The sequence below is a fragment of the Taeniopygia guttata genome, chromosome 2, assembly GCF_048771995.1.
Source record: "Taeniopygia guttata chromosome 2, bTaeGut7.mat, whole genome shotgun sequence".
Taxonomy (NCBI): Eukaryota; Metazoa; Chordata; class Aves; order Passeriformes; family Estrildidae; genus Taeniopygia; species Taeniopygia guttata.
In genome coordinates, this window is record NC_133026.1 from 102,173,305 (window position 1) to 102,200,988 (window position 27,684).

The 27,684-nt window shown below is 36.9% G+C and overlaps 1 long non-coding RNA gene across 6 annotated transcripts in view; it reads right to left on the bottom strand.

Annotated features, from left to right (window-relative positions):
* Positions 1 to 27,684, bottom strand: part of LOC115493849 (uncharacterized) — a 106,250-nt gene that overhangs the window by 69,413 nt on the left and 9,153 nt on the right. For 2 of the 6 annotated variants that reach the window (XR_012054086.1, XR_012054090.1), the window contains exon 2: positions 2,644 to 2,676. This is a non-coding gene — a long non-coding RNA (uncharacterized lncRNA). Of the gene's footprint in view, positions 1 to 2,643; positions 2,999 to 27,684 lie in introns of those variants that run through there. The other 4 variants (XR_012054085.1, XR_012054083.1, XR_012054088.1 and 1 more) reach the window with 4 other exon arrangements.

A 27,684-nucleotide genomic window follows, 5' to 3' on the forward strand; every position in this document is an offset into this window, starting at 1 on the left:
ATACAGAATTTTGGTCACTGCATGAAAAACAAACACAAAAGAAACAGAGGCAGCCCAGCAGTTCTAACAGAAAAATTACAGCTCTAGAGATCTCATCTTTACATATAAAAGTGAGATAAATATTGGCACCACCTCATACTGAAATAGTGTCCATGTGAGGTGATGTGGCAGAGACTTGGGAAAATGCAAGTTACTTCAGCTGTCATTCAGATGTCCTGGAAATACAGAACTGCAAAAACACTTGATAAAATAGAAGGGAAGGCAGGAAGGCAAGCTTTAATTTAAGAGATGTACACATACAAGGAAGCAGTGGACAGAAAGGTTAGGAAAGATCGTAATTCTTAAAATTCCTGATGATTTCTATGATAACCATAGCAAAGACAAGAGGAACTCTTCTCCTGAGTGCTTTTTTGAATGAGATGACCTCTCCACAGGCCCTGGAGGAACACTTGGATAGCTCTGGGCAGCTCTTTACCCACCCTTATAGCTCCTGCCCAATTCTGTGTCCCACATTCAGCTTCTTGATCTCAATGATGGCTTGTTTGACAAGGGATACAATTTCAGCCTACGGCTCCTCTTGAAGCCAGGCTGTGTCACTAGTGCATTCAGTGTCAGTCACCCTTAGGACCAACAAAGCTGAAATCGTAGCAGGTGGTTGGAGGGTGAGAAGAGATAATGCAGCTGAACTCCCATCTTCACAGCTCTCCAGCTCTAAATAATGAGTGAGAATAGTTTTGGACTGGTGTAACTCACTTCCAGCTGCCTACCACCCACGGGACAATTTTGGAAGCAAGAACAGATAGAGCATGAGAACCTTTGACTTTCCCCCAGCGGTCTGGCTATCTGAAATTTCACCCACTGGTTTCATTTCCACACAGGAAGTCCTTTAAGACAAAGTTCAGCTGCCTTTCTGATCATTTCACTGGACAGATAGCAGGTTCCAGTCCTAGACACTGACACAGATTTTCCCATATCTATTTTACTACCTCTAGGGAAATCTTTTGTTCTGCTTTTCATCTTCCTTTTTGCCTGCATCAGTCAGCATTTCTTGTTGTATCTTGTCTTCAATTTGGTACACAGCCTGAGTGATAATAAGCATTTGCAGGATACCTGTGTCCTACTGACTCCCATTAAAATATAGCAAGTTCTACGAATCTCTTGGGATCTGACCAGTAGACTGCTCCTCTTTCCAACAGCAGCATTTGTAATGCATCAGGAACTTTTATAGAGCTATCAGCAGAAAATATATAGTGTAAATATCTTCACTGTGCAATCTCAACATCCAAGCTTTAGCCTAGCAGACACTGTGTGCCTAAATCTTGCACACAGGGAATTCTGAGTCTCTGTGTTATTTATAATAGAAATAAAATATAAATATTTTTTATTTTAAATAACAACAACAACAAATTATCAGGGTAATTGCACTGAAATCAATTACATTAAAGTAAAATCCTTCTTGTTTCAGGCTGTCAGTATCTATCATTAAAGAGCATATCTGTACTCCATTGCACAACAAATCTGTTCTGCTAGTCAAGGTAAAAAGCATAAGTATACATGTCCAGGGTATCAATTTATTTTTTGGACAGATTTGAGGATATGCCAAGGACTCTACAGATACAAGCCATGATTTCAGCTTCCTGCTAAATCAGTTCAAATGATTGCAATGATGACAGGTACTGTGTCTCTTGTGTGGAAATTTCTTTCCTCTTCCCTTCTTTACTGTTTTATTCAAACTCAGATCTGCTTCTGACTGAAAATTTGCGCATTATTTTGGAAGTAGAAGAGCCTAAAGAAATCTTTCCTTAAGCAATTAATTTTGACTAGTGGTGTTCAAATTTTAACTTTACAGAATACAACTTTTTTATTATTATTTTGCTGCAGAAATATATGTGCAGATTGTTATTCCTAGTTAGAAAGCCTATTTTAAGAAAAAATGAGACACGACTGATTTGTTTCTTGATGCAAACACTAGATATAGAAGGACTTGATTTTTGAAAGATGAAAGAGACCAATCTAAAGACATCAAGAACTTGAGGTAAGAAAGACAGTGTTAAGAGTGAACCCACCTCTGTGTGTATGTATGAATATAAATGACATGCAATATTTTTTTAAGAATCCTTTTTCAGGACTGTGACAATCACTTCTGTTTCTTGTAATTGCTTTTGTTGTGCTGCATTTGAATAGATCTGTGTATGTGAGTGTTTGTGCATGCAGAGGTAGGGAAAATCAGGGACTGAAAGTGTGAGAGCAAGCTGGAAGAGCAGAGTGATATTCTAACATCCTTGTGTGATATGTGATACATTTGAGCATTTGTATCATATTTTCTTAAAATATTGCATGCTTCACTACTTGCTGCACTTCAGCATAAAGTGGTTTTTGCTGCATTTTTCCAGTTTGTCACCAAATAAGAGGAGCAGTAAAATAAATATTAGCCCAAGGGTAGAATTTTCTTTCTGCCCCTTAATAGCGAAGCTAACACCTAATATAGAAATTAAATAAAATGGTAATTTTTTTCCCATTTTATCTTAATGAGAAAATTATCATTAAAATTAGACAAATGGAATACTTATTTATTTAATTTTACTTTTGAAATAGCAAAAATCTGAATTACATGCTGAATTAGAAAAATGAGCAATACCTTACCTCTCTGTTGACTCACAGATGGTGACAAATGACCTGTGAGGGTGGCAATAGAAATGGAATCAGGGTAACTGGCAGGGCAGAGGTAAACCCATCGTGGTAAGATCTTGCTGCCTGGGGTGGAAATCCTGATTTTGAAGATATGTCACATTAGATGCTCCTTCACCAAAGACTCAGGCCATGCAAGCACAGCTTCTCCTGGCCCAGCAGCTGCTGGTGCTGGGCTGGATGGTGAAAGGGCCTCCTCCGCACACTGCACACAGAGCAAGTGGGTCACACTGATCACACAAGCTTGAATAAGAAATCCTAGTCACCCAGGAACCTTGGAAGTGATAATGGACTGGCCAGAAGGAAAGTTTTTTTGGAATTCACCAGAGCAGGTGTTGCGTGCTTAAGCAGCCTCATATTGGGTGCTCAAAAGGACACTCATATTTTAACCCCAGCCAGCACCTGAGATCATTCTCATACAGCCACTCACTCCCACCCCCCAGCCAGGTGGAATGGAGAGAAGAACTGGGAAAAAAAATTAAAACTCAGGAATGAACAGTTTAATAACAGAAGCAACACAAAATTTACTACAAATGATTTTAATTATACTAATGAGAATAGTGCTATTTAAAACAATAGTAATAGCAATGAAAAGAGATAGGAGAGAGGAAAGGAATAAAATGCAAGAAAAAGAAGTGATATCCAATAAAATTACTAATCACCTGCTGAGTGGCACTTACTGGAGTATAAACTGGGGTTGACTGCATTTTCCCAACTTATTAACTGAAGACAGAAAACAATAAATTAAATTCTAATCCAAGGGAACATTTTTCTGTGTGTACATTAATAGTGTAGCTAACACCTAATACTTAATGAAAGAAACTTGAAAGAGCAACATTTGCTGTCTTTTCAGCTTAGTTTATCTGAGAGATAATGAGATCTCTTTCCCAGGCAGTTGAAGATATTATGAATTTTGTTTACACAGCCACAATTTTCTCTTTTCTTAGATATGGATATTTCATACTCAAAGTACACAGCCCTAAAACAGGCAGGCTTCTATTAGTGGCATTCATATTGCAGAAATGAATTGAAGGTTCTCCTAGATGTTGAGATACATGTAATCCTTTAGAGATCAAGCCCCAGAATTGTGTGTTTGCATTATTCCCAGCATACTTCTAAAGTAAAAAGTGAGAGAAAATTTCAACAAGGATCACATAGATATATTAGCACTTACTGAAATATTTTACTGGTGTTTTCCTAAAAACATAAAAAAAAAAAAACCAAAACAAAACAAAACAAAAAAAAACCACCAAAAAGCTAAAAAGTTCAAAGGGAAATAACTGCATATTTCTGTACTGGTGGAGAGGCTATATCAAATGTCAAATGTGGGAATGATATCTCATATTTAGCATCAGACTCAAGTGTGATTCTTTTTATTGTGTTGGAATATGCAACACTGGCTTTCTGAATACTTCAGTGTTAGTTGAAAATGTCAGATTAATTCTAGTCTTTGAAGTAAAGAGATTCTCATCTATAACACTGTTACTCAGCCAAGCTTATTGTTAGGCAAAATCATGCAAAACAACACTGAGATTTTAAAAATGGAAACATCAAAACAAGTAGCTAAAAATCCCATGCCTGAGAGCACACTCTTTTCTTGTTCTCAAAAAAAATTAAATTTTTTTTTTGGCTGATGGACATTTTGCTTCACATTTTCAACCCTTTTCTTTGTGAGAGATTTGTAATGTGAAGTAATGTAAGTGTAAGATAAGCAATAGATTCAAAGAAGGTACAAGAATAAGACGCCAAGAAAGAGATGATGGGTTTTTGTCTTCAGAACAAACACATGTGCAAACTCCAGGGCCCACCATGTCAAATGTTTTTGTTTTTTTTTGTTGCAACTAGAAAACAACTTACTCAAAATATGTACATTTGAATTTATAATAGATACATCAAAACCAAGCATAAACATTATTTTCATTGCAAATAAACAGGTTTATATGATAACAGTTTAGCATCTATGATGTTCACTGAACTGTATGGCTTACATCCTGACTAATTTTTTAAAGTATTTCCTCTTCATTTTTTTTCATGCAGACACTTGGACAGTTGTAGCAGCTTCAGAAATTCTGTGTGTAGTTTTTGCACAGGTACGTGTGGTGAGGATGATTTTGGAAAGTCAGCTATGAGCCTACACATGTATAATTCAGATCTGGATAGGCATTTACACTGACAAGACGTGCCTAAGGATCAATTATCCTGGCACTGCAAAATACATTCATTCATTAAGGTGAAAAGTTTCATAAAACTCCCATTCTGTTCTCAGTTGAGGAACTTCTGTGGCAATTATTCACAACATGCTTTGCTTTTTCTAACACAGAATAAAAAGTGATGATTTAGAAAACAATTTCTGATGGAAAGAAAGAAAAAGCAAATGCACACGTTTGTGTATTCATATTCATACATATATTGTGTTTGAAAGGGAGTAATAATTGTATATAAAGTGAAAATTCAGGTCCTATATGGTCTCCTCAATTAAGTATGGGTCCTGTACCTATTAGGTGCCTTCAAATGAAAACACACAGATTTTTAACATATGCAGTGCAGTCAAGATGACTTTTCTTCCTGAAAAGTAGATTTTCCCAGTAATGACATTTTAAGGCAGGTACTAGTAATTGCAGGATTTTAAATTTCAGGCAGGATTTCTCCACAAAGAACTACCTTCCTCCAAGCTTTAAAATGCAAAATATCTGTTCATTCAGCTTTAATGAGTTAAAAAAACCCTACAGTTTCCACAGTTAGGTGGCACTGTTTCCTTTATCTTATTGAAGCCTTTGCAGTCACCGTACTTCAGAAGCTCCTAAAAATAGTGCTTTTTGTGATTAAGGCTTCACTCTGAAAAGGAACTGGACAAACATCAGACTGTCTCACGGGTCTGTAATTATTCCCTTCCCTTCTCTTTGAAGCTGGCATGTGTTTCCTACAGTCTTTGTCTATCACCTTTTGTTATGTGCCACAATTACTCTGGCTTGGAGGAATGATTGAGGGTGAAATTTTCATCCTCTACAGGCAGGTGCCCTACACTTATTGCTGTGGCCTGCTTCCACTTTCCTTACAATTCCATTAAAGCCCTATATTCAACTCATCTATATTCAAGTTGAGGATCCTCCATAGTAAAAAATGCCATTTCTGGAAGACCCTTCCTTCAGGAAAATTATGGTGTGAAAGGAAGATGTAGTTCCATTTTAGCCATGGTTTTGTGATCCATCCTTCTACAGCTGTGCCTTGCAAACTAAACTGTCTTGAAGAGAAAGGAATTTAACATGATTACATGTGATTTATTGTGACTTAGTATGGTTAGGAACTAGGCTGTCACCTATGTCAAGATGCTAAATTGGACCCATTGAGTATGAGAGCCTTTGCTGATATGTCACAAAGAAGTGCGAAAAAAAAAAAAAGAAGAAAAAAAGAAAATAGCAGATCCCATAGCACTGAACATAGTTGAAGCTACAGTATCAAAAGCTGCCTTAAATTATTTCACCAATATTTTAAAAATCCTATCATATTCATGTTTCTTTTTCTTCTTCTTTTGTAGTAATAATAATAATAATAATAATAATAATAATAATAATAATTTATTTTAATAATAACTGACTTTAATAGTAACTTTACTGACTTTATAAAATGCCTCATCTTGACAATTTTTTTTTTAAACAGGGCCCATCAACTATCAATAAGCCTTTGGCAATGTACAAAATAAAAATAATAAGGCAGTCCATCTTAATTTCTGCCAAGACAAAAATATGGTTGAAACAGTTTGTGAAGTGGATGGAAATGTGTTGGAAGGTATTGCCTTTACTGAAGCACGGTTGTCCTATCCCAACAATTGTAACCTGATGTTAAGCAAGTGGTAAACTTTGCAGATTTGGAGCTCTGCCCCATATATTCTAAATCACAGCCTGGTGCAATATTTTATGCCAAGAGAAACACTTAAAATCAGCAATATCCTTATTTTTATTTTCTGGGCAATCATTACAGTGATGTGCCTTAGGAGTAGTTCCTGAACTTCTCTAATGAAGCTTGAGTTTCAATTCATGTGTGGCAAAGAAACCTCAGAGTGTGCTGGACTGAGCCCATAGAACATTACATTACATTGCTTTGTAATTTCTGAATTTCCTATCTATAAAAGGACTCCTGATAGAAATCATCTCTCCAGATATTTTCTTAGTCTTAAGTAGTGGTGTTTCCCACTTGACAGAGTTTTACAATATCTTGTGTCACTAAAACTGCACTATTGAGCCATGGTTTGTCTTTCTGCAAAGCTACCTTTTTGGATGTAGTTTATTCTGCTCTGTAATTTAGTGCTATTTTTTAAGCATAAGCTAAAATAAATCATGAAAATTGGCTTCTTTGTGATATCTGTGTTCTTCTCACCTTTTTTAGCCAGTCTTTTCCACAAAGTTTTTCTTCTCTTCGATTGCCAGTGGTCTATAGTGTTACTAGAAACTTCATGAACTTGAGAAGTTATCATCTATTAATATAACAGAAGTTACTGAGCACCCATCAAGAATGTCTTGCTATTCTAATAATCCATCTGTGAAAGAAGACACCAGGGAATGCCAAACACCTCATGATGTTAGGCTGTTACTGCTATTTTTTTATTTAATGGTTTCCTTATTTTCTATGGACATTTTTGATGGGTTGACCTTGGCTGGGCACCAGGTGTTCGCCGAGCCACTCCATCACTCCCCTTTCCTGTGGGACAGTGGAGAGAAAATGAGATGGAAAACAACCTGTAGGTTGAGATAAAGCAATTTACTAAAGAAAAAGCAAAAGTTTGTGTGCACATAAGCAAAGAGATAAAGAAATTTTTTTTTTTCCTGGCAGCCAGCAATGGTCAGCAACTTCCTGGCAACTGGGGCTTCATGTGCCAATGGTTGCTCTGGAAGGCATGTGTTGTAGATAAGGGATTTCCCCTACTCTGTCCTTTCCTTAGCTTTTGTATCTGAGTGATATCATATAGTAAGGAATATCCCTTTGGGTAATTTGGGTCAGCTGGCATGGTCGCATCTTCTCCCAAGATCTTGCCTCTCCCAGACCCTTGATAGAGGGGGAATGTTGAGAGGCAATGGCGGTGCCAGCACTGCTTGGCAGTAGCCAAAGCACTGGTGAGTTATAAACGCTTTTCTGGCTACCAACACAAAGCACAACACTGTGCTGCTGTGGAAACACAAAGAACAACACTGGGCTGCTGTGAGAAAATAAACTTCATCTAAATCAGACCCAATGCGACATTTAATTTAAGGAGAGAACTTTTCACAGAATCTGACAAAATCTTTCTAAGTATTGAAGTTTCTAGCTAAATTTTCAGTAGAAAGTAGAGATTCACTGTGTTGCTTTATTTTTTTTTTTTTAACAAAATTGAAAAATCCCAATCTGCTCTGAGATCTGTAAGACATCCTTCAATGACATCCTGAGGATGTCTGTGGACACGTCTCATAGAAAAAAATAGAAGTTGTCTATTTTTGTTCCTTACAGGAACAAGCTGAGTTCTGTGCAATGTATACAGAATGTATACAGGTCTCTTCCTTTTCTTTATTCCCAGAGTTTCACTGGCTCATTGTACCTTAAGAAACTATTCCTGTATGAAGTGTCTGACACAGAGGAGCTGAAATACTAGGAAAATTGCAACAATTTCTTGAATAAATAAACCCAATGTCTATAGTAGGTAGATCTCAGCATACTCTGAGGTCCTATATAATCACTGTTCTGTTTTGTTCTTTCCTGATTTTGCTATTGTTTCTTGAGATATGTATGCACATAAATTAATGTAATTCATCAATATGGCAACTGAATTTTAAATTTAGGGTTGTTATTTTCTCAACAGTTCAGCAGCTTATTTTAATGTCAACAGTGATGCAGGGTTTACATTATGTACTTCTCGTCATCTTTAATTCCAGATTTATGTGGCATAGATGAAGAGGATTGCACATATTCCTCAGTAAAGCAGACGTTTTTCTTCTCCAGAGATCTGTCTCAAATAGCACCGTAAGCTCTCCTGGAGTCATGAGACCATCCGTGCTTAACTTAAGCTTCTGTTGGGTGATCAAAGTGACATGGGAGTTACTCAAAGAGCTGGAAGTGCATGTTACTGCTCCTGTTCCTTGTCAGCAGCCCTGCCTTAAGGCAGAAGTTCAAAATTGTTTTTATGACTCGAATCTCCCTTCTTCTGTATGTTTGTCTTTGCAGGGAACATGCAAAAAGCATGCTACCTCGTTCCCTTTCACAGGCCAATGATACAGTTTTCTTTTTTATCTGCTGTTATATATGTCTACTGTGTCCTTGAGCTATTGGACCTCTGTTATTCTGCCTCCTCTCCTCCATCCTTGCCCCTCCCTCCTCCCCACAAAACCCCCAAACCACTGACAACCCCCCCCCCCCCCCGCCCCAAAAAAAAACATGCAGGGAAAAAGAATCTTATGAAAAAGTGTGAGGAGAAAAGTCTTGTCTAAAACTGGTTTATGAGTATGACTTTAAACTTTCACAATAGGTGATCTTCCTCTTTAACATGTTAACCTTAGGAGAAAATGAGCTACCAATCCCAAACCTCTGGCTGCCCCAAATGGAAGCCCAGCTCTTTACCTCCCTGAGAGCAAGACCTGGCCAGCTGTCCTGAGGCTCTTAATTTGCTGCAGGTCATAGACCACAGCCCCACTGCTGGATTGCAGACACCTCTTTCATTTTTTCAGTGGAAGCTGCTGCACAAGCAACGATACCAGTTTTCTGTTTGCTTAGAGAAGCATTTTGCCTTCGTTTCCATTCCACTGAGTCTGCAGCAGAGCCACAGCACAGTACTAGTGGTAATTTCAAATGAGTAAACTTTCCACAAAACAGCAGCTGTCAGGCTTGCCATATGAGAAAAACCTCACCAACAAGAGAATGCATATCCAAACTTTGGACAAACAACCTGCTAATAGGGTGGCAGCAATAAGAAAGCAGTATGATAGTAGGCTAGAAAAATAACCACAAAATTAATTATCCATGTGAAGAATATTTTTATTTGAAAGTTCTGGACACTTTTACTTGTTTTGAAGTGAACCTTGATTCCAGCTAGCAAACTGATTCCTGATTTTTGAGTCCTGTGCAAAAAAAAAAAGGATCTACAATGTTCTGATGAAAATTCATAAGTTAAAGACAATGGCCATGCTCTGCATACCCTTACAAACTTCTCCATGAAATACGCAGTGGAACTCGCTATAATTAAATATATGCAGATATCACAATAATAAGAGCTTGATTAACTCAATTCTATAGGAAGCTGCATATTAATTTCCATAATGCTTAAAATTAGATGAGTTCCATCTGAATTTTAACATTTTCCCTTGCCAAATGAAGATGCTAATCGCACTATTCAAATGTTTGAAGAGAGGATTGAGAAGTTTAGTGCAGACAAAAAAATCTATAGTGTTACCATTTTAGCAATGCTCATGTGCCCGACGTAACCAATCATGAATGAAGTCCTTTTACTTAAATATTTGGGAAATGTCTAGCACATCTCAACAAACCAGAATATTTTATATTCATCTACAGAGAATTAAAAAGGAATGGATGCTTTCTAAATAGATTACCATGTTATTTATTCTTCTTGAGGGAGAAAGTCATCATAATTTGTTTGAATATAACATTAGCTGAATTTTAGAAGATGTTTATCTAAATCCTACTTTGGAGAAACCATACATGTTTTGATATCACTGTTGCCTAGTGGTTATTTTCTGGCACAAAAGATTTGTCCTACACCTGGATTTTGAATCATCTACATACCAATAACTATTTGACCAAGTCAACATGATACATGATTACAGTATTCAACACAATACTAGAATCAAGATATCCGTTTTGAAGAAAAATATGCTACTTTCCTATGTATTTCCTTGGTTTTGCTCAGTTTCTGTAGCTAAAATGTAGATTTTATTTTCTATACAGCTTGTTTCTAATCCAGCTTTTGCGGATGTGTTTGGCTTAGGGTTTGTCCTACTTAAAAATGAGCCTTCTAGCTGTAAATAGCTACTGCTACTTTCAAGATCTTTTCAGTGCTGGTACTGAGAGAAATAGCCCAGCCAATTTAATTCCCAGCATTTGTCATGGAGGTTAAGGACAGTAAAGTGTTGTTTTATTTCTTCTGGAGTTACTAGTTCAATGTATCATGTTTTAAGTAATGTCCAATAAGAAGTCTGAGATGATTCCTTACTATAACAACAATAAACCACCAAACTTTGGAAAGAAGATTCTGTGACAGCATTAGAGAATCAATGGTTTTCTCTTAGTCAGGCTTCTCCTGCAACACGTACAGCTGTTTTTAATCCTGCTATTTTAGACTTCAAAGCCTTTTAGGGTGCCAGTTTTAATTTGCACCTTATTCTCCTGCTAAAAGAGATGGCTTGACGCATAAAGAATTATTTGAGAGGTTGTAGTGGTGATTGCAACCCACTACAGACCAAACCTAATTTTTTATACCTCCTGGCTTATATCTCAGCTTATTGATTTCAGGATATCATCAAGTGTCAGACACTTATTTAAAAATCCTCATGTCAGAACAAGAACATTGCCACATAAGTGCTGTAAAAATTACACAATCTTTGGCTAAATCTTAATCACTGAATTTCTGAACAGACTGATGATGACAGCTATCATGGTGAAAAATGTCATAATTTCTGACACATGGTATGTGTTCACAGAAAGACTGTAAACCACTACTCCTGCTGTTCCTAGATATTTAGGATGCAGATTGCTATTTTGCATAATTATGGCTGCCACAAAAGATTAAACTTGTACTAAAAATATATATCACTATCTAAACACAGAATGTGGGCTTTTTCATTGCTCTTGCTCTCTTCTATCTCTATTCAATCCGTATCTCATTCTCTTTCTATTGTGCTGCCTCCGTTCTCTCTCCCAGTTATTCTTTTCTTTGTTCAGTTTTTCTTTATGCCTTTATTATTTCTCTGTGCCCCTGAATTTATAAATCATTGTTTATTTGGGAAAGTAAAGTTCTTTTCAACCTTTTTATTTTCTGGTTTTGCATCATTCTCAATTCCCTTTGCTTGTCTCCTTTTTTCCCCCCTAGTATTACTTGATTCTCCCTATTTCACATCTTTGAAAATTGAAGTACTTCCCTTTTCCAGAATTCCTGGTTTTCTGTGCTTTCTCCAACAACTTATGTTGCTTCTTCGTCTAATAACTGATTGAATGTTCTTCTGCCTCCTTCCAATGGAATGTATGTGGGTTTTTTCAAAGTTGTGAAATTTTGAAATTTAATTTTAAGCAAGGCTCAAATAACTAGAATACTTACATAGGAGTGGTTACATCAGCAAAAATCCTTAAGCCATCAACAGATGCGTATCCAGTACTCTACTTGTCTGCTCAGTGGAAAAAAAGAGTGGGCTGGAGATTTGGATGAAGAAAAGCTAAAGAAAAGACCATTGAGAGTGTTCAAGTTAAATCATTTTTCAGCAGAAGTGGAAAAGCAAAACTCTGTGATGAGAGGTTAAAATTTCTGTTCTTACAGGAGGAGGTGGACTTTGGATCTAGTCTTCACACAAATTTTCTTAAATTTTAAGTATTTAATATGTTTCCTTCCACTTTTTATCGATCAACCCTTCATCTACTATTTCAACTTTTGCCCTTGTGCATAAATAGGAAATGAAGCTAACCTTCCCTGGCCTTTAATTTAGATAGTTTTAAAATGGATCTAATTATCATTTAGCTGTTCTGATAAGGTATTTACAGTTTGCCTACTAATTGTAAAGAACATCAAGATTATCTGCTTCAAGATAATTTAAATGCAAACTATTGTAATTTCCAAAAGAACCTCTGCCCTCAGAATTAAGTAGTTCATTACTCACTTAAACATGTAGCCTTCAAAGTTACTTGGTTCTGAAAAATCTATTTCTGCTTTAGGTGTTGCATTTACATGCATTGCGTGACAGAAAATTACTTTTTTACTTGCCGACTTGTTATTAGTATGTCATATACTGGTTCTGAAATATCAACTTCTTGTTATGCAATTCTTAAACATAGAAAGATTTTAAAATTATACCAATGTCAAGGCTTGTGATTGTGATTCTATTGTGATTGTTGTGATTCTATTACTTTCTATCCTATGTGCATGCTGAAGCACAGAAAGCATGCTGGCTTTTTTGCTACCTAGAAAGAATCTATAAATTAAATAGAACTTTCAATATCTGGTTGGCACTGGCAATCTGCTTTGACGGTCTGCAGTACGAACAATCTGGTAGCCAAGTCATTATCAAGGTCTTGCATCCTGCACTGACTTCTTCTTAGCAGTTTAAAAAAAAAAATCAGTTAGTACAATCCTGTTGCTGTCGAGGCAGGACAGGAATGAGAAGACTTACTTAGAAGGCTGTGAGAGTGAAACTCTGATTTATTTAAAATATATTGGTTTTTTATACAGAGTTTCGCAAAGGTTAAATCTATTGGTTTTAAAGTGAAAATAACTTATAACATTGGTTCAGAGTGCTTGACGCACAGTGATAGAACTTAACTATAAACAGTGTGAGAAACAAGAGAGATAAAGAATTATTTACATTCTTTCCTAGCTCTTTTCCAGGCTTTTTGCCTGGCTAGAAACTCTTAGTTTCTTTCTTTGACTGAATCTGAGTCCCACACAATCCCTGGTTTAAGACTACAATATTAAAAATCCTGGCTATGAATGTTTAATATTGCTTAATTAATTTAAATTGCACTAACCATTATCTTTCTAAGGCAACTGAGATACCCAGGGCCTCATAAGTAGCAATTAAGACTGTGAAATTGAAATTGTGATCAAGGAAGCAGTGCACTGGTGCCTCCATCTTCATGTTCATTGTTGAACTACAGCATTTTTTTGGAAAAGAATTTGAGCAACAAATGCCAGTAGACCTGCATCAAAGGAGACATGATCCTTTGCTTCACTTGAAGGCCTTTTGAGCTGCCTCAAGTGCCTGAGCAGGGCGATGGCTCCACTTGGTCACTGTACATCCAGACAGTCTTGGCAGTGTGCTCAGGGGGATTTTTAGGCCACAGGGATTTAGACTGGGATTTTTTTACCACAGGGCAGGTGAATTGCCACCTGCAACTGCTGTTTCCTCCTACTAAGAATGGTTGCCTTCCAAATATAGATAAATATAGAGGAGCAGACAATTTTTACTCACAAGGTTGCACCTATTTAAGCAACTGAAGAAAGGAAAGGTCACAACAAAGGAAATATTAGTATTCTGCTAATGTTGCACTGAGGTCTGTATAAAGCCCTAAATTTCAGATCCTCAAAGGATTCTTTGCCCATCTCATTCAGCTTCACTCACAGTTCTTCAGTGTCTCTGTGTGTCTGGTGGCATGTGTCCATTGAAAATCAGAAAAGATGGTAGCATTCAAAATCACTGGTCATTCATCACCTTTATCTTCTACATAGTTTGTATATAGTGTAAAAATAGAAAGCTCTGTTTCTGCAGTCTGTTATACCATCCATTACAAGCCTGAGAAACCAAACAGGGATATTAGCGTGTATGTAACATTGATTTTGTGGAGGAAAAGGAACATTTTAGAATTCTAATAGGGAACAAAGAGTAAGAAGAATATATTATTTGATTTAAAATCTTTCTGAGTGCTCTGTGAGTTTATCTGAGTTTATTTCAAAACTCAGCAAGAATTTAATTTCTAACTACAGTCCATATGATCTAGAAGGAGTTTAGGTAGAGATAAATCCAATTTCATAAACTTTGTCCAGAGACGGCAATAAAGCTCCAAAAACATTGAGGTTAGATTTTCTCTGTTAGACTAGGGACACCACTATACTCTTTCCTCCAAAATATTTTTTATGACTGAAGCACTCTTTCTGGGTTAACTGTAGAGTTGTTTTAGATTTTAAAAAAAAAAAAAAGTTTGGCTTGCTAAAATTGTTTTTCTATGCATAAATTGCTATATAAGTTCAAACTTTTTTTTTTTTTTTTTTTTTTTTTGAAAGAGCTGATCATCCACAATGGAACTGGTGCAGTATAGAGGAGGATATAAAATCATATCCTAAGAAGGTCAATGTTAAAACATGTTTTTAACTTTAGCTGCATCAGTATGGCATTTGCCTCACTGTTATCTTTTAGAACTCCTTCCAGTCTCATACTGAAAGACAACGTTCAGATGATTAAGCTGTCAAATAATTTTCCTGAAAGCAGCAAGATAATCAAAGAAAGCATGGCACATGGGGCTGGAAAGGCCCCCAGGATGTCACTTAGTCTGTGTAAGTTGGTCTGAGGCAGGGCCAGCTGCTCCTAAATCACATCTTGCAGATGTCTGTTATCTTTTTCTAGAAGCCTAAAATGACAGCTCAGCATCAAGTTAGATATCAGGAATCTGTTTCTAACTGTAAGGTTAGGGCATCAAGGACGTATGTGCCGGGAGAAGCTGCCAGGTGGGAGGTTTTTGACTGTGAGTGAGACAAACATTAGCCAAGTGTGATGGAGTCAGCAGTGACTGAGCCTGTCTTGGGGCAAGGAGGTGGATTGAATGAGCTTGTCAAGGTAGGAAACAGGAACTATCTGACATAGCCCAGTGTCCCTCAACAACAGCCCTCAGCACTCTTAGTGTTAATTACCATGCAGTGTGGTGTTTTCCCAAGAGGCTGTCCATCATCCAGATCACTTGTGCTGCCTTTCTCCACACATTTTTACCAAGCAAGTGATGTGGTCTTCAAGGTGTTGTTGCTGGAAACTTGGGCTAAATGTATGCTCTGTTACTTCTACTTTTGAAAACACTCTAAACTAGCTCTAAATCAGATGTTTTTGGCCCTGCTGGCAAGTCCCAAATATGATTATGACTGCAGCTATTCAAGCCAGAAAGGTTGAACATCTTTGTGCCACAGAGCACAAGCCAGCAGTGTGCTCCTGCAAGGAAAGCTGAAAGCACATTGGGCTGCACTGGCTGCAGGATAAGCAGCAGTTTGAGGTAAGTGATTAGCCTGGCACTGTGATGAGGCTTTAAGTACATCCTGTTATTGATCTCTCCTCCTCAGTACAAACAGAATATCAACAAACAAGAAAGTCCAGCACACATGCACCAGAATATTTAGGGGCATGGTGTTTATGTCTTACAAACAGAAGCTACAGGAGCTGGGTTTCTTCATCCTGAAGTAGTGTCAGGGAATATTACTGACTGTCTTTGTGCATCTAGACAGGAGTTGAGAAGACGAAGCCAGTGTCTTCTCAGAGACACACTCTGGAAGAATGAGGCAGTGGCCACAAGCTACAGCAAAAGAAATCCCCATTAGTCATGAGGGGAAAAATGATGGAGTTCTGTAGTTTAACATGGTGAGGCAATAGAAGTTGCTTTTTTTGAGATTTTCAAACCGTACCTGTAAAAAGTTCTGAGAAACCTGACATTAGCCCTGCCTTCAAGTACCAGTTTGGCACAGATAACCTTCAGAGGTGCCTTCCAACTCCAATCTTTTTGTGGTTCTCATTTAGCCCCTTTTTATGCACTGTAATTACTCTTAGACCTTCAGGAAAGAAATGTCTTACAGAATCATACAACAGCCCAGCTGGAAGTGACCTCAGAAGATCATCTGGTCCACAAATCTTTCATGGGAAGGAGTCTAGATGAGATTATATATTATCCAGTCCCCCTGCATCTTGAAACCTCCAGTGGTGGGGCTCTACCACATCCCTGGGGAGGCTGTTTCAGAAACTGATTGTGTCACTGTGGAAAAATTTTCTTACATCAAGAGGAAACCTCTCTCAGTACAATTTGTTCCTGTTGCCCCTTGTCTTCTCCATGCAGCTCCTTGTGGAGCGAAAACCTTCGTCCTTTTTGTGGTCATCCTCTAAGTGCTGGAATACTTAAGGTACTATGAGGTCCCCATTCCCTTCTTCAGAGATGAAAGATGTCACTCCTTCAAGTCTTTCCTTATGGGGTAGGTACTCCAGCCCTTTGATCATCTTCACAGCCTTCCTCTATACCTTCTCCAGTTTGTCTGTATCTTTCTTGAAATGTGGGGGACCTGAACTGAACTCCAGGTGTGGCCTGACCTGCTCTGAGTAGAGAGGATCTCTGCCACTAATGCCCCATGGATGCAGCCCAGGACCCAGTTTGTCTTTGCTGCTGCAGCTGTGCTTTGCTGCCTCAGGCTCAGCTTGCTGTCCCCCAGGTCAGCCAGGCTGCTCCCAACCACACAGATCCCAGCTTGTACTGAGCTTTTTGGTTGTGTCCATCCCAGGAGCAGGGCTTTGCATTTGGTAAATTGCCTAAGTAAAATAAAATCCTTTGTATCTTTTGTATCCACTGTAACTAAAAATGTGTGAGAGGAGAAATCATGAAATGATTATGACTCCATATTAGAGTGCAAAATAGGATTCAATAATTCCTAGGACTCCTGGAGTATATTGCAGGATATGATTATTAATAATAATAACAATAATAACAACTCCTGTAACTTTCTTTTAGTATCACATTTGTCCTCCATTGAATAAAAATAGCATTGTTGGTTAATTTTGAAAGGATTTGATGTAATCTGAGTATGAGCTAAGAAACGATGGTTATGCTAAGGGAAATGAGAAACCAGAGTATTTTTTAAAAATACTGCACTGAGGAAATGACACAGTGTTCAAACTACTCTTCGCCTTAATTTTCCAGAATTCACAGGCTTTTCCCTGTGCCATGATTTTTTAGGAAAAGGCAAATGTCTTTTTTTCCTTACTGAGAAACTTAGTGAATGAGTGTGTTATATATAATGTTTGAAAGGAAACTATAATACGTGTGTTAATCATCAGTCAGGAGCACTGCTCACTCTTGTAATCACCATCATGTGAACTCTGAGGACCTGTAATTGATCAATAGAAAAAATCAGCTATGATTGACTTTTGCCTTAATGTGGAAAGTTATGTCAATGACACTACTTTTAGTAGTTATGCTCCTCCTGATCCAGAACATACATCTAAGTCTCAAAGATGATTTAAGCTTTTGTGCTAGAGAGATTTCTCTGCTTCTAAGAATGCAAAATTACTTTTTTTTGGGGGGGGGAGGGTCAATCTGTACTACTATAGTACAGTTGTAATTACTGCTGTAGCTAATAACACAGAAAAAATTAAATGCATAAATCAGATTTTTGTACACATACAAACACCAAGAATATCTCTTACATTTAGAGTAATTAGTTAACTGGTGTTTTCACTGGAATCAAAATATAATTTTAAACTAAAAATAACAAAATAACAATATAAAAGTTGAATTTATGGTTTAAAAAAATAAAAAGCAGCATGTAGTCTTGCAGCTTTCAAGTGCAATAGGGACTTCTGACCTTCCACCTGACAAATTATAAGCCACCATAATGTATAAAGTGCATGGTTTTTGGTGCTGTATGCACTGTGCACCAATCTCCCTTCCTGTGAATTGTCTGTCCTTACTTGCTGAAAAGCTTCAAATAAGTAGTCCATTTGGGACATGATGCTTTCCACTGTCTTCCGTCTACTGATGGTGTGTAAGTGAAGGGACAGTTTTTCCATAGGACTACTCTATCTTTTATATACCTTTGACACTCAGGAAGTGTTTCTAGAAACTGTCACATTATTTTATCAGCCTGATAACAAACATCTTTTCTTATAAATATATATAAAAGATTTTCCATTTTAATCTGTGAAAAGGTGATTAAACTGGTGATTTTAGTGGTAGAATAAACAGCTTTTTTTTGTACACTTGTCTCCATCAAATATTGCCTGTTTTATCTGAGAAGCTTTAGCATTTCTGCAGTGAATATAATTTATCTCCTTTGAAAATTGCTTTTGGTTTGTAGAAGTTAAATGAAGCTGAAAAGGCTCAGTTGAACTGCGAATTGGCAGAAATATTTCTCATTTGCTTAGATTAGTTTGAATTTTCTTCGCATTTCTGACAGAACAGTAAAACGACTGCACATAAGTAGGCATACATACCATATTTGTAAGCTTACCTTAACATCTGAGACAGTAACAACCATATCTAATACATTTATCATTTTATATTTCAATTTGGTATAAATGTCTTTACAACATTATTTAATGTTGAAGCCTACAGGGATAGTAGAGGCAATATTTAAACAAATATGATGCAGAGCCAGCTTGCAGGTCCCAGATCTGAGATGACTTTTGGATTCTGCTGATGTTGCACTACCAGGAAAATTAATAATTTTACACTGGAGAAAATTATGTCCAATATTTCCAAAGCCAAGTACCTGAGCAGCTACTTGGGTTACTCAGTAGTTTGGGGTTTGTGTGGGCTTCAGTGAAAAGGTGAAACACAAATGCACACGTATTTTGGCCTACATAGACTGCAGAAAAATTTTTGCTAGTTTCTCTCACCAGTGTTTGCAACTCTCATAAGGATCAGAATAATGGAAAGTTTCATTTCCATGCTAAAATAATAAATACAGACATTTAAAGTCATTTTGCCTGGGGTGGGAGGAAAAAATGCATTAGCAAGAGGTAAATAATATTTTTCCCCATCTGAAGATGCTGTAGTTTATAAATTCAGATATATTACATGGATATGTATGCATATGGAAGCCCATATGGAAAATTTCTTTTTAATGGGTGTGTGCACTTCCACACACTTTATTGTGATGATTTCAAGCAAGTTATCTAAGAAACATGGATCTCTAAGCCTGTGCATAGTCCATCTCATTTCAGCAGCACTGTTTAAGCAGGCAGTGGGGTTCATGGCCACGTTCTTGGCAGTGTTGGGCTTTTGGGGTGCAACCCAGTACTGCCTGAAGCAGAAATGTGCTTCAGAAATGAAGAAATGTGCCAGCAGTTTTAACTCAGACCCAGTTGCTGTGGTCTTGTGATTTTTGTCCAGGCTGCCTCATGGAAGGCTGAACAATCAGCAGCCATTTGGAGGCACAGCAAGCACCTATGATAACCTGCATCCTGATGAGCTGCCTGCAGACTGCAGAAGCATTTCACCTCTACATCCTCCAAGACAGCTTAATTTTGTCTCAGTGGGGTCAGAAGCAGTGCAGCCATAGAAACAAAGTAGTCTCATGAGTGAGATGGAAGCCTGTGATCTAACCTTACCCATTATCCAGAGATGGCTCTTGAGAGCAGATACAGACTCAGATTAAACTGGAGATGGGAAAGTATGGGAGTGCAGAGCAAGACCAAAACTGTTTAAATGTAAACTCAGCTCAATAATCCTCTCACCCACCACCTTCCCAAGATGCCAGCTTAATGAGCCAGTTTGTAAAGAAATCCCATCTCCCTCTGTCTAGATAAAAATTTTCTTTGAAGATTATTTGAAGGAAACTGAAAGGAGTCTTGAGCTTCATTAAATTGGGATAGAACGATGATAACAGATAGTCCAGGGAAAAGACTAAAAAGTTATTAGAATCTGGTATAATGTGGTAGGAGCACCAGCTGTACACCAATTTCTCATATGCAAAATTTGTGCAGTCATTAAAAATATTGATATCTCACATAACAGTAAGAACTAAGAAGTTTCTTAATATAATCCACCAATATTTTTGATTGAACACTTCACTCTGATACATTCTACCTTGTGTTTAAGGAATAAAAAATTCTTTGTCCAACCATTAGTGGAGAATGTGAACTATTGTCTTATTTCCGTTTAGAAGAATTAGGTGAAATTTGATTTCAACTACATTTCCTTCTTTTATTATGACAGGAAATATCAAAACTTTATTAATCAAACTAGCTCTATTTTCTTGCAACTTAGTGCTGAATAGCCCAGATGACTTCATTCCCAAGGATACACCGTAGGTAATGATAACTCTCTAAACCTTCTGGCTATCACACAAAAAACTGTATGTACATTTTCCACACCACAGAAATGAGCCTTTAATCTGGATGGTGAAGAGATTTAGCTAAGCATGTTAAAAAAAGGTGGATATCTGCCTCTGGAATGCCCATCCCTATGCATACAAAGAAAGACTAAGATTCTCATTAATACCTCTGAGTTACTTGTGCTAGAATTGTCCAGAGATGCTACAAGAGGCTGCTTGTTTGCCATCTGAATTGAAATGTTTTTCCTACTAATAAATACAGTAGTCACACTTAAGGTTGCTGAAATAGGCAACAGACATAATGAAATGGATCTAAGTGTAGGAAATATACCAGTTTATCCTTGTTTTTCAAATCTTTATCTATTTTTTTATTATTTTACATTGAGATTCAGACTTTAAAGTGAGTTCTGATACAAACAGAAACATTTCCAAATCCACTACTTGCTACATAGACTATTCCCAAAGTAATTTCATTTTTAATAAAAGGCAAAATCACTGTTCAGTAGTTAGATGTGGAAGCTATAGTCAAGTTGCAAAGATTCCTCAGATTTCATGTTGCATACATCAGTGGTGGGTGAAACCAGGAAGAAAATGAAGCCCTGAAAAAGTATTATATTCCCTGGGTAGCTTAAATAAATCTACCTTAAAGCTGCAATAAAAGGTAATAATAGTCTTTATATTTACCTAAATGTGTCAGCATCAGTGACTGAATATAAGAATGAAAAAACTACATTTTTTACAAACAAGAAGACAGTCATAGTTCATGTATTCCCTAATTTTTACTCTAAGAGGTAATACATGACATCTTCATTCAGAAATCAAGTTTGAAGTATGCTACCATAAATTAAAATAGTTTTCTCCTAAAATCCTATTACTCTACCCATCAGAAACGTCAGTGCCTCACAGTAGCTTGTAATTTAATTTCTTCATTGCATTATTTCATCCCATTGTATTCGCAAAAAATCTTGAGGCCTCTCTATTTCACCTGAGTTTACCGAAAGCATTTTGAACCGCTCCTTTGTTCTGTTGACCTCTGACTCTGTGTTTGCAACTCAGTCCCAAAGATTAGCAGACTGCAGGTTTTTTAATGTTAAAGGAAATTGTCTCCATATTGGGTGTCTTCTGTTGCTGGTAGCATTCTCTAACTGCACTTGCCTCTGAAAGAGGACACGGCATAGGCATCTTTGCTTTCAAGCTTTTCTGTGGTCATCTACAAATAACAGATTCATTTTTGGTTTCAGTCCTCTTTGTAAAGGGTAACTCACTGAGTATGTAAAAGGCCTTATAAGTTATTAGCACCAAGCTTTGAAATTCAGGAGTTTTACTCAGGAAATTGCATCTCCACAGAGTAGTGTGTGCTCTCTTTGAAGGTCTTTTCTTCCCCTCAAATATAAAGTCTAGAATTTCCCTCCGTTTCACATATTTATTTTCTGTTATGATGAACTAGGGACAAAAGTTCAGACTCTCATTTACAGTACTCTAGTCCATTTTCTTTGTTTGAAACTCAAGCTTTCTACTTGGATACTTGGGTGACTATTTTGGACAGACTGCTCTAGTATTTTTACCTTCACAGGATTTTGAATTTAATGATCATAATGCTACAGTCACACAGTCTATAGGGATTTTCCTTCAGATACCAAACCAAAAAAAGCTATGCTTAGAAGTAGGGCAGTCATTGCTTTCTGTACCTGCATTGAAGTCTGCATTGAATGGAAAAACTTGATTTAAAGTATGGAATTACTCTACTCAATCAAATAAGTGGCTTATTGGCCTTGTTTTTAGATTTCAGCACTCATTATTTTTTCCTCTTTCTTTCTGTTTGGCTGAAAGGGTTTCCTAGCACCTTGGGAAAAAAAAAAAAAAGAAAGGACGGCAATGATTATGCAGCTACAATAAAAGACTTCCTCACCCACTAATGTAGCTTATGCATTTCCATTTCAGTCACAGAATAAATAAAAAAAGTGAACCTGGAACTGAAAACACATTTCCCTGTAATGATCACTAAGACTGGTAATCCCTCTTGCTGCTCCTGCTTCCTTACTTGTTTCTCCTAGGACACACAATACCTTATTTCACCAAGGAGCAGCAGATATTTCTACATCTCTTGGCTATGAGTTGGAAAGCTGAGTTTCCTGATGGTGATCATCTGTGTGAAGACAGTGAGGGTTCAGAGAAATTGGTCTTGCATTGTGAGAAGGAGAATCCTGCAGTGAGAGCACAGGCATATGTTTATAGCATTATTGCTCTGCCTCCCACTCAGCCACTTGATGCAAGATACTTTGGCATATTGCTGTCTGTGAATGTCATGGAAAATACTGTCTGCCTTGCAGGATACCAGCTAATATGTTTATGATATTTAAACACTCTTTCTGTTATTTCTGTCTGGGTTGTTTTTTTTTTTCTTTTATTTTTAACTAAAAGGAACTAGAAAGAAAGTGCGTCATTCTTCTCTCGAGTAATAATATATTCTGCTTTATACAAGTAAAAGATATTACAGACTATCCATACAAGAGTATTTGTTTAGGTTTGTACAACTAACTATTTTGACAACTAATAATGATTTTTCCTGTAAAGGAATGCTAAATGGGGAGGATACAAGGACTTTTATCTCCCCCTGTCCCACACATTGTAGGTGAATTTTAGTTAAAATTGCAATATCCACATGGAAAGACAGACAAGGGACAGCTTGTTTCACATCCTCAGAAACACACCATCTGAAGGAAACTGAAGACCCATCCTCAAAGAATGCATATTTCAGTTTAGTTAAGGAAGGTGGGTTTTGAGTGAGCCTCTCTGTTGTTTTCACTCAGAGCACTTTAGGTTATACTGTACAGCAGTTTTAGAAGTCTAGGATCCTCCAGTGTGAAAAAGGTTCTAAGAGCATGCATAATGCATGTCAGTGACCAGGGGATTCAGTCTAAGGGGCCAGACTAGAGTGAATGTACAGCAGAGCTCCTGTGGTGTGTATAGTATGGATGACAATTCCACAGCAACAGTAGTTTCGCTCTCAAGACCAGTTCTTATCAGGAGATGCTGCTGTTGTGTCTCTACGGGACTGATGTAGACATAGACTCAGTTGTAGAAGTTATAGGAAACTCTAGAAGAAACAGGATGCATTGGGGAGTGGCTGAACATATATTTCTGCATCACAAAACCCAACCAAAAATGTAGAAAAAGCTGTATCCCATCATGCTGTATGGGGAACAGAGTTTCTCTTTCACCTATTCAGTTTTGGCAAATTGCAACAATGTTCTATCTTGTGTCTCTAGTATCTCTTCACTTTCTATAGCCTGATAATCACTTTTTCCTTCATTTTTTCTTCCAGCAAAATTATTTAGCTCTGTTATGGTAATCAGGCTGACACTTGGCAAAGCTTTCATTTCATGGGCTCATTTTTTTGGTGCTCACCATGGCAAGGTCATGGCAGGGTTTGCTGTTACTCTTTCATGACAGTCCAGTGTTGCTTTACCTGAGGGGCAGCAGCCAGAATGGTTGGAAAATATCTGGAAAGTCAAACCTGTGATTTGTATTGGACACATTAATGTCTAAGGGCAAAGGAAAGTGCATGCCAGATGGTTTTGCAAAGGTTGCAGGATAATTTTCTTTCTTTTTTTCCTATTAGCTAATCTTACCTTTTTATGATAGAGGAGGGACATTATTCTCAAGGTGAATTAAGTTAGTCATCTTCCAGTTTCTGGTTTTATATTTAAAAGCTCGAAGGTATGACCATGCAGTAGTTACTATATATTATTTGGTAACATTTTCAGTGAACTGCTGTATTTTTTGCAGTACTGAGAGTCTTGTAAATTTGTTTCTTGATAAAGCCCTTTGGGAGTCCTTAATATTTCTAGCATGTTCTGAATAAGATGGAAGAAGGAAGAGGGAGATAAGCTATAAACAAAGACTCTTATTTTAGTGTGGCAAGTTGTGAGTCATCATTAATTACTGCAAGCAAGGCAGGCATCAAGAGACGCATTTGTGAAGCACGGTGAAGTGTTGGCAATTGTAGGCCACAGGCATAGATTTCAAATTGCTCACTTACAGAGAAGGGCAGAATTTATAAATTTTAGTTAGACAGTATGAAAGTAATCTTTTTTTATTATATGGAGTTTATTCAGCCTTTGTCTCCCAGTCTCAACAGGTAGGGAGCTATTGAATAGAAAAAATGTTCAAAGATAAATATATACACATGTACACAAAATAGATACACATGTACACAAAAATCAAAAGTAGTGTCTTTGGACCAGGATATTTTTCCTATTGTTACTCTGAACTATCAGCAATGGCTTATTAGATCTGTAATCACCATTCCCAGGGAATTCTGTACATCAACATAAATACGGCATATGTTCAAATATAACATTTGTTTTTTTGGTGATTCTGACCAGTAACTCAAAATATTAGGAGAAAGAGTGACTGGTTACTATACAATTTAAGTCCTTGCTGTGTGTCATTTTGGGTGTGTTTTTTTTGTTTTTTGTTTTTTGGGTTTACATTTTTTTAAAAAAGTGAAAGTTATTTCTCTTTGGTGTCTGAAGCTGTGTGTCTCTCCAGTATGAACACCAAGTAGAGTTATTAATGTGTTTTTCTTTTTCCTCTCCTGAACTTTAAAAGGAAATGTTAGGGTTTTCTTCAAGACAAGAAATGTTCACAAGGAATTTGCTGAGAGATTTCTGTTCAGTAACAAGAGGTAAAAGAAACTGAAAAGATTTATGAGGAAACCTGAGATTAAGCTGAAAGACAGTCATCCAGTCTCTTTGGTCTTAACTGGAAAAGCATGGTTTCTAAAACACTATGCTTAAAAGTGATGTACAACATGACAAGGAAATAAAAATTGCTAAACTAAATAGTTTCTGAATGAAACCATGAGTTGCTTATGGAAGATTTGAACTTAATTGGTAATTTTCTTCACCCAAAATTCTGATCATTCAGACGGGATATACACACTGAACAATAAAAAACCAAAACCAAAAACACGAACAAATAACCAAAGAATGGTCTACTGATTACTAATTGGAATTGCTATCCTTTTCTTCAATGAGGAGAAGAACCTCTAAAAACAATAAAAAATGTGTTTTAAAGGTAAAGAATCTCAGAGTGCTTATAGGAAAGAGGCATAAATTCTAACAGCGCAGTCTATTTTAATTCAGCATTTTCAAACACTGGTTAGTTTAAACACAAAGTTTGGCATATCGAAAAAATTACATCTTAGTGGGACCACAGAAAAAAAACCAGAAACTGTGTGTGAACCATCATAGAATGGTTTGAATTGGAAGCGATCTTAAAGATCATGTAGTTCCAACTCCCTGCCATGGGCAGGGACACCTTCTACCAGAGCAGATTGCTCAGTTCCCCATCCAATCTGGCCTTGAACACCTCCAGGAATGGGGCATCCACAGCTTCCCTAGGTAATGTTCCAGATCCTCACCACTTCCACAGCAAAGAACTTTCTCCTAATGCCTAACTCGGACCTACTGTCTTTTAGTTTGAATCTATCCCTTACTGCCCTGTCACTCCATGCTCTTGTGCAAAGTCTCTGTCTTCCTCGTAGGTTCTCTTCTCTATTGGAAGGCTACAATTAGGTAACCCCAAAGCCTTGTTTTTTCCAGCTGAATAAACCCTTTTCTCAGTCTTTCCTTGTTCCATGCCTCTAATCATCTGTTAAATCAAGAAAATAGAGAAATAATGAAAAAAAATTATATAATTGTGCATTCTTTCAAAATTTGCAAAACTAACAAAAAATTGACACTGATAATATGCAATGTGATTCAAGTTAATTCTGTTTTCCTACTGTGTGGCTCATTAATACACATGCATAAACTTATTTTTTGCTGTTAGGAACAAATTTTAAATATCACAATAGTTAAACTGCATTAGGTTTCCAAAGGATACAATGATGTTGTCTGCCTGCAGGCAGGTGCTATAATAATGAAGTCTTTCTCCTGCTGGAAATTGTCCTTTAACATTTGTCTTGATGAAGTCTTAGTTTCTCTTTAATATATTAAAGGACAATAATGAAATTGTGCCCAGCACTGTTGACCAGTTTGAATCTCTCCGCTCTCTAATAGATATGAACAATTTTTCCATGAGATATCCTGAGAAAATCTTCATATTTTAATGAAATTCATCAAAATGAGATTAGTCTAGACTATCAAAAGACAAAATGTAATCCTATACCTCTCACCTTGGGACTACTTTTATCTATCTTTGCACTTTAAATATGAGACACCTTGACTTTCCTGTGTGTATCTAAACTCAACTGAGAGCAAGACACTTCCCAAAGTAATTTTTTGAAACTTTGATATTTCTGTACTAAAGTTTCTTGTTTTAAAGTTAGTCATACTCCAACTCACATTTTGGGACATGCAGAGTGAGGTGAAAAGAATGTCATGCCACTTTCTGAAAGAGAATCAGATAATGATGATAAAAATATTTTGATGACATTAATATAGTTAGGGCAAAAATATGTAATGCTGAGTTTTGCAATTTCTTGCTTATATTATTTCATGTGAAAACCTGAGTTTGTTAACTGTTTTACCTGGATGCATAATAATTGTGTGTCATCTGGAAAGTGCTGCCTGAAAAGCAAAGAGCTGTATTTAGCAGACATGATCAAAAGAGCAAATGGCCTTTAGGAAAGCAAGTCCTAGGCATCTCCAGTGAAAATCACAAAACCTGGGGGAAAAGGTTACCTTTTATAATATTATGTTCTGTTTAATTTTCTTCTAACTTTTCTCTTTGATGACAATATAATCTGTTGACTAACACCTGTACGAAATTGCTTCATATATTGGTCTGGTTCATCTATAATTTCTTATACATATTTATTGGTTTTCATGAACACACATGCCAGAAAAAATCCAAATTTCCTATCTGGTGCAGTATCTGTACCATGTATGTAAATGGACAAACACTGGTAAACTAAAGCTTGCAGTTTTTAACTCCATAAAGTTTTAAGGTGCTGTAACTGCTTAGGAAAAATGAAGCCAGTTTTCAAACAAGACAAGGTTTATAAGTAGGTATAGTTGGAAATGTTGAGCAAGCCTTTGGGTACATGAAATCATCATCAGTTTGAAACATACATGTGTCCATAAGTTTATTAAAATTTCCAGCTATACTAATCTTTCTAATAGAAGATATTAATTCTACCTATAAGTATTCTCTTGTGCTTTTAAGCATGGGTACCTCTAGTTTTTAATTCCTTTTACAGGGTTCATAGTTGATTCCTTTTGAACACTTTCATA